This window comes from Ammospiza caudacuta, chromosome 7 (assembly GCF_027887145.1).
Source record: "Ammospiza caudacuta isolate bAmmCau1 chromosome 7, bAmmCau1.pri, whole genome shotgun sequence".
Lineage (NCBI taxonomy): Eukaryota > Metazoa > Chordata > Aves > Passeriformes > Passerellidae > Ammospiza > Ammospiza caudacuta.
In genome coordinates this window covers 6382079-6395661 of record NC_080599.1, presented here as the reverse complement: position 1 = coordinate 6395661, position 13583 = coordinate 6382079, and the positions used below count along the sequence as shown (strand labels likewise).

Genomic DNA, 13583 nt, shown 5'->3' with positions numbered 1-13583 from the left:
CATATAATGATATATCACTGTTAGGCCATTGTTTCCTAAGTGGCTGCAATGCTGCATTGACATAAAGCTGACACAAGGTGGGGCTGTTGCGCATGCCCTGCAGAAGAACGGTCCATTCAAATCTCTGATCAGGTGCTTCTTTGTTGATCGCAGGTAATGTGAAAGCAAACCGTCGCATATCCTGTGGATGGAGTGCGATAGTAAAAAAGCAATCCTTTAAGTCAATAATCAGCAGAGGCCAACCCATTGGAATCATGGCCGGGTTACGTAATCCAGGTTGTAATGAACCCATAGGTTCCATCTGATCATTAACAGCACGCAAATCATGGAGCAACCTGTATTTTCCAGACTTCTTCTTAATTACAAAAATTGGAGTATTCCAGGGGCTGGTAGATAAACGCAAGTGTCCCTGTTGAAATTGTTCTGAGACGAGCTGATGTGCGTGTTGAAGACTTTCCCCTTTCAAAGGCCATTGCTTAACCCATACCGGGGTGTCAACAATCCAGGTAATGGGAATTGGGAAAGTCCAAGCAATGGCTTTTACTCCAAAGGGTGTTCATTAGTCAAGACCACCCCTAGCTGGGCCATAACGTCCCGCCCTATAAGGCATTGAACAGTGGGTGGTAGTTGGACCACTGAAAAAATTGCTGTGAGCTGTTTCCCATCTATGTGAACTCGGAGGGGAGGCGATCGGCTAGCCAGGGTAAATCCTCTGACCCCGGATACTGCAGTGGCTGCTGGCTGCAAAGGCCAGTGTTGAGGCCAGCAGCTAGGACTAATGATGCTGGAATCTCCTCCAGTGTCCAGTAGGCCTGAAAATGACCTTTTATTTTTCCTTTGAACTCTACTTCTACCCTTTTCTTGGGTCTCTCAGCAAAGTTTAGAGTCAACAAAGTAAGGCCTCCCGTAGAGCCAAAAACACTTTCTCCCCTCTCTTGACCTTTTATGGGTTGTATTCCCTTAGTCATTTCCTCAAGTGGTACCAACTGAGCAATCCTTTGTCCCTTATTAATTTGAAGAGGAGGAAAAGGGGTGTATGCCATCACCATAATCTTTCCCGTGTAATCCGCGTCAATACCGCCAGGCAAAACAAACAGTCCCAACATAGATGCAGATGATCTTCCGAAGAGCAGAGCACCCACCGCTTTATCCTGTATGATAATAGGTCCTTGGACCCCTGTTGGGATTTTTTGCGGGTGCGGAGTCATCAATGTCATGTCTACTGCGGCTGCCAGGTCCATGCCAAGGCTCCCTGCTGTGGCGGATTGGAGGCTCCCTGCTGCGGAGGGTTGGAGGCAGGAGGGGGTGCTGTTGTTGCTGCAGCGGCGACTTGTGTCTGGGCGCGGCCACTGCTGGGATGCGCGCTCCTGGGGAAGTTTCCCGACTTCCGTCTACAAGCGCCCGTATTATGAGTGTCCAAACGGCATTTCTGGCACCAGAGTCCTACAGCCTGGCATTCCCGGCGCATGTGGCCCATGCCTCCGCATCGGTAGCATTTCATGCGGCCCCCTCTATTTGCTGTTGCCAATGCAGCTGACACTTGGAGAGGTGCAAGAGCAGCCAACACCTGACTCTGAGAGGACTTTGCCTGTTCTTGCAAGCCTATTCCTAACTGTTTGATCGCATCTACCACAAAAGCCTGCTGTCCGGTAGGTATGAGAGCCATCCTCTCTAATGCCTCCTCTATAGTCCAATTGGCACCTAGGGTATTAAGTACGCTCCCAGTAGCAGAATTACAATTTTGAAGAGCGGACTGCTTGAGTAGGGCTCCACGCATATATTCGGGTACCCCAGCTCTCTCAATTGCAGCAGCAGCTTTATCAATAAAAGAGCCAAATGATTTCTCTCTGCCTTGTTTGATTCCCATATATACAGGTACCCCTCCTGGTTCTTTCACCCTTTCTATAGCGAGTCTAACTAACCTCATAGCCTCCCGGCACTTCTCCTGGCCCAGTAGAGCTTGTGCCTCAGTACGAAGAAAAGGTCCCAGGCCCATAAGCTCATTAACAGTAATGCCATGGAGAGGGTCACCCTGCTGCCTTTGTACTGCCACACACTGGTTAACAAGCGCTTGCCAATGCGCATTAAACAGCAATTGCTGATGTTGGGTAAAAATCAATTTGGCTAATCCACGACAATCATTAATGAGAAGGATGCAAGTGTCAAAAATATAAACGAGCATTTGTTTGGCTGGTTCGCTTTTAACTCCAAACTGACTAACAGTAGCTCGTAATTGAGACAACAATTTCCAATCAATAGCAGTGATTGTTGCCTGGATGCCCCCCCCCCGTCCTGAGGACTGAAAATAACCGAACAAGCCAGCTCACTAGCCACAGTTATGAGCTCTTGATCTCCCTTTTCCATTGCATCTTTGGCCAAGGCAGCCCACGCGTCTCATCTTTCCCTCGCAATAGCCGCCACTAGGTCATTTTCTGCCCCAGGGATCGACTGATTGCTTTTCGGGAACAGAGTATGCGTTTGTGGCCATGGCTGCTGCGATACAGCAGATACGGGAGACTCAGAAGTGCTCTGTATAGCCTGCAGTGAGGAGGGCAATAAGGCACCCTGCGCAGCTTGGCTCGTTAAGGGGGGCGGCGAAGCGGGTAATAAAGCGGTCTGTGTAGCCTGGCTTGTAGCCTGGCTTGCAGCTTGGCTTGTCAAGGAGGGTGGTGAGGCAGGTAATAAAACCGTCCTCATTGCGGGGCCGAGAGGAGTTCCCGACTCCTTATCAAATTCCCTATCTTGGTCGTAATCTTTATTACGGTCATGAGCAGCAGTAGCCTGGTGAGCAGCCTTTTTTTCAGCCTGAAACTGCAATAATTCGTTATTAATGACATGCCATAATTTACCCAACTTCTTGGCAGTTTTGTCATCCTCTAAAGTAGCCTGTCATAATATATCACCGAATTTACGCCATTACGACAGCTTGTGAACCGTGTGGGGGTTTACAAAAATCCCCATTCCAAACCATAAGCCAAAAGTCCTGGTAATTCTTTCTGTAAATCTATCCCCTTAATCTGCCTTTTCTGCAAGAAAGCAATAAAAAGATCATATGCGGCTTGCCTTTCCATACCTATAAATCGTAAGCGCGCTTTTTGCAGCTCCTCAAGGTCTCGGCCACACGTTTCAGCCAGGCTCGTCTTTACAATCACCCACAGCACGGCGCGTCTCGGCGTCTTTTTCTCTGCTTTTTATCCTTCGCGCTTCTGCTGTTCTGGCTGCTACTTCGGACTTCGGAACCCGACCCTTTCTTCACTTTCCGTGGTGTCACAGTATCACGGCGAGGTCACCATATATTGAAGTGAAGGGAGACGACCTTCCGATTGATGAGCATCGACTCCGATTCATTGATCAGATCAGTCATCTTTTATAATAGTGTTAATTAACTTCATGCATATTACAAAATCCGAGCTCACCATAGGTTACAGAAAAAACTCTAACCCCTCCTTTTGTTTTACAATACCTGTGGTTTGTTTATTGAAAACAGGACCAGCGTTCTCACTGTGATATGAAAAGTTCTCAAAACTTTCATATCTGTTCCCAGAGCAGCTATCTGTTCCCAGAGAGCCCAAGGACAGAATGTTTTTCCTGTTATGGGAAGACTGTCTGAGAATCTTATTGTTTATAAAGTGGTGCTTGAGAGCCTAATTATTTACAGAATCAAGCCTGGGAAATGCTGCTTTACAGCTACCTTTTACTTTTCCCTCAGCTGTATACCTTCATGGCCTCTTTCTTTAAGCCATGCTTGAACCAGACTCTCCACATCTCCCCTGGAGGGCGTTATCAGGGCTGAGTCATGGAAGAGATAAAGAACACTGCCCCACCTGTTTATAAGAGTTGATGAAGATGGGGATTGAAAACATGCATTTGGTTACATCTTGCATGGCAACCTGAAACAGTGGGGAAATCCCTGCTCAGGGGGTGAACACCACCCCCCTTACCCAAACTGGCTCAGCTGTAAAACCCCCACCCCGAAAAGGCCACACACACAGGGGACAATGTCACACTTGGCCCCCTCCAGGGGAGGTCTGTTTCAAAGGCTGGGGGACTTTGCCAAATGTTAGAATAATTTTTCTCTTTGTCCCTGTCACCTTTGTGACAGCTACACATAGCTTCCCCTTCCTTTTCATAATCCGTATTGGGCCTATTTTCCACTTTTCTTTTTTTACAATGTGCCAGCAGCTGAGCTGGAGCTGTGCAGGACCAAAGGAATTTGGATTTGCCACAAAATAGCTTCTATTGTAAGTTTATAAAATTTTGAGATTTATTTGCCATTCCATCACAAGTGACTTGTGGAAAGAGTAAATTAAAGGCATTTTATCTAGGGTCAATTTTGATTTCTGACAAGAAACAGCATTACTTTGTCTGGTGCCCAGGGGATGCTTGTGAAGCCTCTGTTCCTCTTGCCCTGGGAGATGCTTAGGGGGGGTTTTCCCTGTCCCTGTCACCCCAGGCCATTCCCCAGGGGGTCTCCATCATTCTCACCCTGAGTGATGCCTGGGGGGTTCTCCCTCCCTCTCATACCCTGTACCAGGGGGTGCTCGGGGCAGTCTCTGTCCCTCTCAGCCCAGGGGATGCTCAGGGGTCTCTGTCCCCTCACCCTGGGGGATGCTTGGGGGGTCTCCATCCCTCTGGCCTCAGGCAATGCCTGTGCAGGGCTGGGGACCAGGGGCTCTGTGTCCCTCTCACCGCTGAGGGTGCTCGGGGCTGGGGGGGCTCTCTGACCTTCTCACACCTGGGGAGGCCGGGGGGGGGGTCTCTGTCCCTCTCAGCCCTGCTGTGACCCCACCCAAACATCATCGGGGTCAGAGGGACAGAGACACCCCCAAACCCCCAGGAGGGCTGAACCTGGGATTTGGTTTGGGGCTAGGGTTTAGGAAGGGGCTGGAATTGGGGCTGGGGTTGGATTTTGGGCTGAGATTTGGATTAGCGCTGGGATTGGGGTTAAGGCTAGACATGGGATTGGCTTTAGGGCTGGGGTTGGGATTGGGTCTTGGGATAGACAAGTCTGAAACTGGGATGAGAATAAATACAGAACTGTGAGTGTGTCTAAACATGGAGTGAGAATGAGACCAGGATCAGGGTCAGGTTTGGGATTGAGCTCACCCAGAGTGGGACAGAGGGGATGTTATGGTGGGAAGGTTTGGGGAAAATCCTGGTTTAGGGAAAAACAAGGTGTGAATGCCTATGGTTGGGGATTCCTCCCACCCACGTCCATTCCTATAAGTCAGCTGATGTCCCAAAATCAAGAGTAAATAAAAAAAAGCCACCAGGAGTTTCCCATTTCCAGTCTCATCCCTCTTGGGTTATGGTTGGTCCCCCATCTCAGGGCTGGTGGGGATCCCATGGGGCCTGGGGATCCCCCCTCTCCAGGGTCCTGCTTTTGGATTCTGGGAGGTTCTGGGGTGCAAGGTCCCCTTCTCCAGCCTCCCCTCAATCCAGCCACTTGGGATTCCACCTTCTTTCTACCACCTTGTCCTGGATTAGGGCAAATTTGGTTGAAACCCTCCAAAAGGAGTTTCCTCTAGAATGCCGATTCAGCAGCCCCACCCTCAGCCAGTTTGGGAAAATATTTCCTTAGAGGAAAGTGGAAAAAAAAAAAAAAACGTTACTTTACAGGCAAAGCATTTACCAGCACAAAAATTGAACAATATTAAGCAATAAAACCTCTTGCTGCTCCAAAATATATGACAAACTCTGAAAGTTCCTCCTTGGGTTGTAGCTCCAAGCACTCAGTGTCTTATCAGTGTTTTATCAGTCTCTTATCAGTCTCTTATCAGTCCCTCCAGCACTGGAAATGCTGTGGCCCAGGCTCAGCCAGGTGGGCCACAGGTGCGAGCTGCCGGTGGTGTTCTGGCTGTTCAGTGCAGAGCAGGTTTAAACAGCTCCAAAGAAAAAGAAAAACCACAGTCCAGGGAACTTCTCTGTCTCAGCGAGCTAAAAACTAACTAAAAGCAAAGGAGAGCTCTGTCCTGCTGTCTGTCAATCCAGCAGCTGGAATGTAGAGGAATGCAGTGTATGAAAACAAACTGCAGCTTCTTCCTCCTCCCCTTCGCTCTCAGAACCAGCCTTAAAGGTGCAGAACTCATTTCTGGGCTAAACAGACCGATGGGGGTACGAGCATCATGAAGTCACCCCAGGACACGCTCCTGTCAGGGTCAGGGGGTCCCGTCCCCGCCTCATCTCCGGGCTGTCGGGGGTCCCCCAGCTCCGGTATCGCCCCTTCCCCTCTCTCCGCCCCGGGGGTCCCCCGTTCCACAGCCCCGGCTCTCACGGGGATCCCCAAAACCAATGTCCCGCCCCGTCGGTACCGGGCCATCCCCACGTGGCCCCCCGGGGCCCTCCGAGGGGCGATCGGGGCTGCTCTCCCCCCGAAAAAGCTCCTCTTAGGGAGCCCGGAGATACCCGGGGCTCGAGTCCGGGATCTGCCGGCTCCGAACACTCTCCAAAAAACCCTCCCGGAGACCCCTGGCTGGAGCCGGGGCGAGCTCGGCCTCCGCCCTCCCCTGCGGCTCGGGGCTGGGGGCGATGCTCCCGGGGCAGGGGGTGCTGCCGGCTCGGCGTGCGGGCGCTGCGGGCGCCGCGATTCTTCCGCTCCCGCTCCTCCTCTCCCTCCTCTTCCTCCCTCATTTCCTCCCCTCCCAGCCCGGACCCCCCTTTCCCACCGCTCTGCCCCGCGGCCCCGCAGCACCGGCTGCTGGGTGGGGGAGCCCCCGATCGGCCCCAGGGCTGGGCAGGGGCTCGGGGACCCCCCCGGGGCGGATCCGTCCCCCAGGCCCGAGCCCCAAATTCCGCTCCGGGGCCGCCGGGCTCTGCGGGCCCGCCTGGCAACGGGTGAGTCATCGGCGAGAAAAGCTCCGGTTGGCTGGAAATTGTTTACCGCGTCCTCTGATTGGCTGGAATTGTAAAAGGCGCTACGCCCTGCGGGTGGTCCTGGGAGCTGCGGAGCCCGAGGGGAGCCTTTTCCCATTTCCTTCTGTTGTCTGAGACCTCTTTCCTTTTTCTTTCTCTCTTTGAGACCTCTTCCCGCTTTCTTTCTCTCCCTTTCTCCTCCCCATTTCTTGTTCCGTTCAGTCCACGCTCAATAATCGTCGGTTGCTGTCCCACGCTCTCATTCGCTCCTTCAGTGTGGCAGAGGCGTCTCTCCCTCGCGGGGTCGTAATCCATGGACAGGGTCCCTTCCCACCCCAGTCCCTGGAAAATGTCCATCAGAGCCACCTTTGCTGTGTGCTCTGGGAGCCCACAGAGCTGCTGGATCTTCTCCCCTTGGGAGGCACGGCAGGAGCAGCACCCTGGGAGCCTCGGGAATGCCCCTCTGGGATCCACGGCACACACTGCCAGGGTCTGGAATTCCAGTTCTCAGCTATGAAAAGATGTTCCTGCCCTTGAGGGCAAAGCTGTCAAGAAGTAGCCAAAAGCCAAGTGGAGCAAGATTTTACAGTGGCATTTCACTGCGAGCCTTCATAACTTCCCCCATGGTTGTTGTAGCTCCTGAATTGGGAATTAAATCCGGGCACGGTCTTTGGTGTGAGCTGCCCTGGGTCAAGGGAGACACTGAGAGAGAAACAGAGCAGACAAAGAGAGGCAGGAGAGAAAAGAGGGCAGTCAAACACAGTCAGCTGAGAAGGTGGCACTCTGAAAACAGGCCAGAACTGACTGAAAAGTAATATAACAGAAAGGAATAATTTTGCACGTTTTATTTACTATCAAAATAAAATTTCTTCCCCTTCTCACAAACATCTTGCCAGTGTCATTCAGCAGGGCTGTCAGAAAGTCCTTCATTCTGGGTGGATGTTCCAGGCTGCAGCCACAAGGAAACAGGGAATGGGGATTTTCCTGCTCCTGGGGAGTTTGACATCCACAGCTGAGGAGAGGAGGAGGCACCAAAAGAAAAGGGCAGCTGGGCTTCACCCTTCCACAGAAAAACGGGGCGGGGGAATCTCTCATCCTGTCTGCTGCTGCTCCCACAGGGATGTGAGAGCCGATCCCAGAGCCCCAGTGGTCACAGTCAGGGCTGCCCCCAGGGAATGCTTGCCTGGTACTGAGGGGCAGCGTGGGAGCACCTGGATCTTGGGGCACCCAGCTGCCCCCCATGTTTGGAGGTGCCTGAGGAGGGCTGGGACAACGCCAGGAACATCCTGCAGTGACATCCCCCCTGTCCTGCCCTGGGTGAGCTCAGTCCCAAACCTGACCTTGATCCTGGTCTCAATCTCACTCCATGTTTAGACACACTCACAGTTCTGTATTTAATCTCATCCCAGTGCCAGACTTGTCTAGCCCTAGACCCAATCCCAGCACCAGCCCTAAAGCTAATCCCATGTCCAGCCTTAACCCCAAACCCAGCGCTAATCCAAATCTCAGCCCCAACTCCAAGCCAAGCCCCAATTCCAGCCCCTTCCTAAATCCTCAGCCCCAAACCAAATCCCAGGTTCAGCCCTCCTGGGGGTTTGGGGGTGTCTCTGTCCCTCTGACCCCAATGATGTTTGGGTGGGGTCACAGCAGGGCTGAGAGGGACAGAGACCCCCCCGGCCTCCCCCATGTGTGAGAAGGTCAGAGAGCCCCCCCAGCCCCGAGCACCCTCAGCGGTGAGAGGGACACAGAGCCCCTGGTCCCCAGCCCTGCACAGGCATTGCCCGAGGCCAGAGGGATGGAGACCCCCCAAGCATCCCCCAGGGTGAGGGGACAGAGACCCTTTGAGCATCCCCTGGGCTGAGAGGGACAGAGACTGCCCTGAGTACCCCCTGGCACAGGGTATGAGAGGGTGGGAGGTTCTCCAGGCATTCTCTGGGGTGCGAATGATGGAGACCCCCTGGGGAATGGCGTGGGGTGACAGGGACAGGGACAACCCCCCCAAACCCCTGCCAAGCATCCCCCAGGGCGAGAGGCACAGAGACCCCTCGAGCATCCCCTGGGCACTGGACAAAATAATTTCACAGAAATCAAACTTGACTCTGCATAAATCACTTTGATGAATATTTGATTTTCCCACAAGTCAGATGTGATGCAAATGCAAACAAATCCCAAACATTAATAAACTGACAGTACAAGCAATTTTGTGGCAATTCCAAGTTCCACTGGTTCCTGCACAGCTCCAGCTCAGCTGCTAGCACATTCTGATAAAAGTGTAAATTCAGCCCAAGACAGATATCATTAAAAGGAAAGTAAACTCTTTGTAGCTGTCACAAAGGCGACAGGGATGAAGAGAAAAATGATTCTCACATTTCGCAAAGCACTCAAGCCTGGGAATTCAGGAGTTATTTGGGAATTTAGCTACTTGAGCTGAGCTTCTTGTAGGACTTTTAGCAGCCTTGTGTTCCTCACCATGGGGTGAATGAACCTTGTCAGTCTCGCTGGTATCATTTGCTCGCTTTCCTCCTGTGATTTTAAAAAACATTTCAAGGAAGGATGTCACAGACATTTTTTCATAAAATCCTCTCTTTTAGGATTTGTCCTTTCTGGGAAGCTGGGGCCCCAGAAGAAAAATGCAAACAATAATTATCTGTTGATGTGGAATGTAACAGGAGCATCTGTGATTGGTCTTCTGTGAGTGTTTGGATTTGCTGACCACTCATGGGAGAGTTGGTCCTTGCTTTCTGCTGGACACAGAACTTTGTTATTCATTCTCTTCTTTCTATTCTTAGCTTAGCAAGCCTCTGCAACTTTTCTCTTTATTCCTTTTAGTATAGTTATAATGTATTATATATCATATATCAATAAATCCAGCCTTCTGATCATGAACCAAGATTCTCGTCCACTTCTCTCACCCTGAAGACCTTCATCAGGTTGCTGTAATAGAAGGACAAGAAAATATTTTCTTTACACTCCAGGCCCACAAAGGCGATTTACCTCATCGGTTCTCCCATATGTCACTCAGAGGAAGCTGCAGCCCAGTTTCAAAGAGTTCTTCAGGAGAGAACCACAACGTCCTAAGAGGAGGGAACCATGCTGTTGTCAAAGGCACTTGGGGTCAGAGAACAGTGCCAAAACTCACTGTGCCAAAATAATTTCACAGTCTGGTGAGTCTGGTTAAGAAAAGTGTTAGAGAGATTCCTCTGCCCCAATTAAGGTGATAATGAGACCAAACCCAAAATGAATTTTATTGAACAGTAAATGGGATAGAAAAGGGGGCACAGGAAGGGAATGACAGGAAAAAGAGCCCTACCCTGGGGCAGGGCAAGTGTGACATTGTCCCCTGTATGCGTGGCATTCCCAGGGTGGGGGTTTTACAGATGAGCCAGTTTGGGTAAGGGGGGCGGTGTTCACCCCCTGAGCAGGGATTACCCCACTGTTTCAGGTTGCCATGCAAGATGTAACCAAATGCATGTTTTCAATCCCCAACTTCAGCAACTGCTATAAACAGGTGGGGCAGTGTTCTTTATCTCTTCCATGACTCAGCCCTGATAATGCCCTCCAGGGGAGATATCTCCTGTGAATGGGCCATTGAGTGTCACTGCAGAACTGATAAAATTCCATCCTCCCATTGTGGGATGCTCCGCCCAGGGGGAGGATCCAAGCATTCCTACCTGGATATAAGCTGACACTTTGCTACACCAGCAGCACCTTGCCTACTGAATTCCCAGAGGATGAGAACTCCCTAGCAACCACTGGACATCCAGAGGAAGACCAGACCCTTCTACAGGATCACTGCTTCGACAGAATCATGTTCATCTCTCCAACAGGACTGCACCACCATCTACTGGGACTGTTGCCACCACCCTGACCAACAGGGTGTCAGGTTATATCCTGACTCTGTCAGTTTAAGGCAGTGTTTCTGTATCATTGCCTTGATCTTCATTTTCTTTTAAATTGTAATTCTGGTTTAGACCCTCCCCAGGTTTGCCTTCAAATCAGTAAAAAAGACAATGTGCGCACCCTTTGTTTTCTTCCCAGAACAGGATTTCCCATTCCCAAACCTTGATTGGATGGAGAAGGAGGCTGTGAGGAAGAGGAAGGATCCCCAGGACACCCAGATAGGTGAGGAGGAAGTCATTTCCTATTTCCCCCTCTCTCCTGCTCCATCTCCCAGCCCAGCACAGCCCCTGGCTGCAGGACAACCCTGCTGCCAACGCCATCCTGCCGGGGATGCACTGGGGGAATCTCCTTCCCCTTCCCTCTGGCATGGAGCCAAATCCCATCCTGTCCTTGTCCTTCCTTCCCCAGGGAAGGAACTGAGGATGGAGACCAGGGAGGAAAAATCTGCATGCCAGAACCTCATGAAAGAGGCCGTTTTGAGTGATTCTAGCGCACAGGAATCCAACAGGGAAGAAAACACTCAGGAATCCCGCATGAGGAGGGGCTCCAAACCCAGCCCAGGGTGCTCTGAAGAAGAAAGAGCCACCCTGAACCAGGAAGGTGGGCAGACCTTCAGCCAGAGTTCAGAGCTGGTGGTCCATAAGAAGCTTCATGATGGGGAGAAGCCCCACAAGTGCTTGCAGTGTGGGAAGATCTTTAGGTGGAGCTGCCACCTGATCAGCCACCAGATGATCCACACCAGGGAATGGCCCTACGAGTGTGCGGAGTGTGGGAAGGGCTTCAGCTACAGATCCAACCTTGTGACCCACCAACGTCTCCACACTGGAGAGAGGCCCTACGAGTGTCCCCAGTGTCAGAAGAGGTTTCAGAGCAGCTCCAATCTCCTCCAGCACCAGCGGATTCACACCAAGGAGAGGCCCTTCCTCTGCCCTGAGTGCGGGAAGGGCTTCAAGCACAACTCCAAGCTCATCAAGCACCGGCGCATCCACACTGGGGAGAGGCCCTGCCAGTGCGCCACATGTGGGAAGAGGTTTCAGACAAGCTCCCATCTCCTCCTGCATGAGCCGATTCACACGGATGAGAGGCCCTTCCACTGCCCCGACTGTGGGAAGGGTTTCAAGCACAACTCCACCCTCATCACCCACCGACGCATCCACACAGGGGAGCGGCCCTGCGAGTGTCCCCAGTGTGAGAAAAGCTTCACCAGCAGCTCTCACTTTACAAGACACCAACGGAGCCACCAGTAAGGGAAGCCCTGCAAATGCCAAAAATGCAGGAACAGCTTCATGCACCACTCCAGCTTCATCCCCCATTAGAGGGCCCACATTGGAAAGAACCCTGGTGATCCAGTTTCCCTGTAGTCTATGCTGGGAAGACACCTGTCCCTTTTTATGCCCTTGCCAAAGACATGATGTGGGACGGAAGAACATGAGGGTCTGGCCATGGCCGTGTCATTACATTCACTCGCACCTCAGAACATTGCCAGGGGCAGGAAAGGGACTCTCTCTCTCTCTCCCTGAGGAGACGGGTGAAAATTCCAGACAGGGGAAATTGTGGCCAGGAAGAGCCTGTTGTTGATGTATTAGTTTTCCCAGTAAACTGTTTCATTTATCCCTTCTGTTATCAGTATCATTTCTGTTTCTGTTTGTTCCTTATCTCATTGTTGTTCCCAATAAATTGTTCTTATCCCAGCCTGGGACCTTTGCCTTTTGTGCTTTCCATGGGAGGCGGGAGGGCAGTGAGGGCAGCGCGGTTTTAGCGGGGGCAGGAAATTGGGGAATCCCATTCCTGAACCCCGGCGCATGGAAACCGAGAATCCCAGCTGGTGCCAGCCCTGGTGGCCATGGCAGCAGCCTTTGGAGTGGGTCCCTGGCTGGGGCTGTGGGAACCTCTTCCCTCTGGTGCCCAGGGACAGGAGTGGAGGGAACGGCTGCAGCTGAGTCGGGGCAGGCTCAGGTTGGATGTCAGGAAAAGGTTTTTGCCCAGATGCTGCGGGGGCCCTGCCCAGGCTCCCCAGGGAAGGGTCCCAGCTCCAGGGCTCTCTGAGCTGCAGCAGCGTTTCGGCAGCGCTGCCAGGCCCAGGCTGGCATTGTTGGGGTGTCCTGTGCAGGGCCGCCAGCAGTTGGACTGGAGGATCCTGATGGGTCCCTCCCAGCTCAGCCAATTCTGTGGTTCTGGGATCCCATGAGCCTGGGGATGGGGCTGCCAATGGTTGCCATGGCAACTGGCTGTGGCTGCAGGCTTGAGCTGGTGTCCATGGAAACCATCCCGGCATGGAGTCACCATGGAGCTGCCAAGGGACTGACCATAGCAACAGGGGGCTGGTGATGGTTGCCTGCTAAGGATCAGGTTTCTCACAGGCCCTCAGAGGGGTTCCTTAGGGACTTTCCAACAGTCTCCAGGCTGTTCCAGAGCTGGAATGTCATAGGAAGAGACAGGGGCTCCATGGAGACCTCCCAGGACTTTCTGGGGATGGTAAAGAGCCTTGTGGTCAGAGGCAGTCTCAGCCATTCCATGGTGACATCCCAGGAGACCTTGTGCTGCAAAGGCACCGATCTGTCACAGGCACTTACGGGGGCTCCATGGTGACATCCCAGGAGTCCCCAGGCTGCCAAAGACCCAGGATGTCCCAGACACTCACAGGGTTCCTGTCATGGGCAGATATATTTATATAAATATGTATTCTCTATTATGGTAATGATTAGACAAAATTGCCTTAATCAGAAATATTTATGCCAGGATGTAAGAGACGTAAAATATATTATACAGAGCACTAGGAAATTATTTCAAAGCAACTGTATTAAGCAAAACCTGTAATTAAGCAGAGATGT

At 52.0% G+C, this 13583-nt stretch overlaps 1 pseudogene; it reads left to right on the top strand.

Annotated features, from left to right (window-relative positions):
* The window catches only part of LOC131559605 (zinc finger protein 11-like), a 912004-nt pseudogene that overhangs the window by 341385 nt on the left and 557036 nt on the right, over positions 1-13583 (top strand).